This window comes from Drosophila miranda, chromosome XL, assembly GCF_003369915.1.
Source record: "Drosophila miranda strain MSH22 chromosome XL, D.miranda_PacBio2.1, whole genome shotgun sequence".
Classification (NCBI taxonomy): Eukaryota; Metazoa; Arthropoda; class Insecta; order Diptera; family Drosophilidae; genus Drosophila; species Drosophila miranda.
The window spans coordinates 6,881,335-6,882,500 of NC_046673.1; the positions used below are offsets into that span (position 1 = coordinate 6,881,335).

The following is a 1,166-nucleotide window of genomic DNA, read 5'->3' on the forward strand; positions in this document are numbered from 1 at the left end:
GTTTGTTGATGGCCGCCTGACAGGGGGAACGAACACACGCTCCCAAGCCCCAAACCTCAAAGCCCAAAAGCCTCAAACCATCAAAGCAATGCTGGCACACGTACGAGAAAGTTGCGTTTAGAATTCTTTTCGACAATATCTGAGAGCGCGTGTTGCAAGTGTGTGTGGTGTGTGGCATGGGCCACCTGTCAGGTGGTCTGCTGCGCGCGTCTGCGTGTAGCAAGACAAATGCATTGAACTTTGAACCGCGCCAAAGTGCAGAAAATGCAGCACAGAGCAGGAGCAGAAAAAACTGCTTAAAATGGAGCATAAGCCGAGCCCCAAGGAGGGAGAACAAAACCTTTTGCCAATTGGCAGCCAGTTTTAATGGCACATAATCAGTGGAAGGGGCAGTAAGAGGGGAGGTGGGGGCCACAATACATGTTCTGCGATTATCTAGCGCACAACGGGTGAACACTGGATCAGTGTGTACACACACAGAGCGAGAGAGTCGAAAGAGAGAGAGAGCGTGCTGTGTGCCATCACTAGCCAGAGGTGATCTTTTCAAATTCTTTTGGATCGCAAGATCAAGGCAATCGATAAATGATTTTATGCCTCCATTCAGCACCCTGTTTTCCATGGACTACACTCGCATGTGCATTATTGGAGGCGCTGGCACTGGCACGCCAAGCCCAAGTTGGCACCCCGGGGACTGGGGACTGGGGACTAGAACTGGGAATCGGCAAGTGGAAATGGGACTGGGACAACACATTGGCATCGACGGCAGCCGGGCATCCTCCTGCCCCAGTCGGCTGCTGCTGCTGCTGCTGCTGCTGATAGCTGACACTAATGCAACTAATTCGCTTTGATTTGTTTGCCAGCCCCGCGCAGGCCCACCCCCCGAGCGCATTGTCACGAAGTGTTTGGGGCCGCTTTTTCCGGCTGCCAAGCGGCATCCGGTAGCCAGTAATCCGGTATCCGGCATTGGTGGCCGTTCATTCACTCGCCACCGGAGGACGACGCGTAGGAGCGCTCAAACACGGAGAGAGAGAGAGAGAGAGAGAGAGAGAGAGAGAGAGAGAGAGAGAGAGAGAGAGAGAGAGGGAATCAGGCAAGATAGTGTGCCGAGTGAAATATCATTTAAATCATTCAAATCTGTTTCATTCGATTCGACTAGCAGGCCAGTA

The 1,166-nt window shown here is 52.7% G+C and overlaps 1 protein-coding gene across 1 annotated transcript in view; it reads right to left on the minus strand.

The window, feature by feature from the left end:
• The window catches only part of LOC108155125 (glutamine-dependent NAD(+) synthetase), a 34,695-nt gene that overhangs the window by 5,332 nt on the left and 28,197 nt on the right, over window positions 1-1,166 (minus strand). The window lies entirely within an intron of this gene.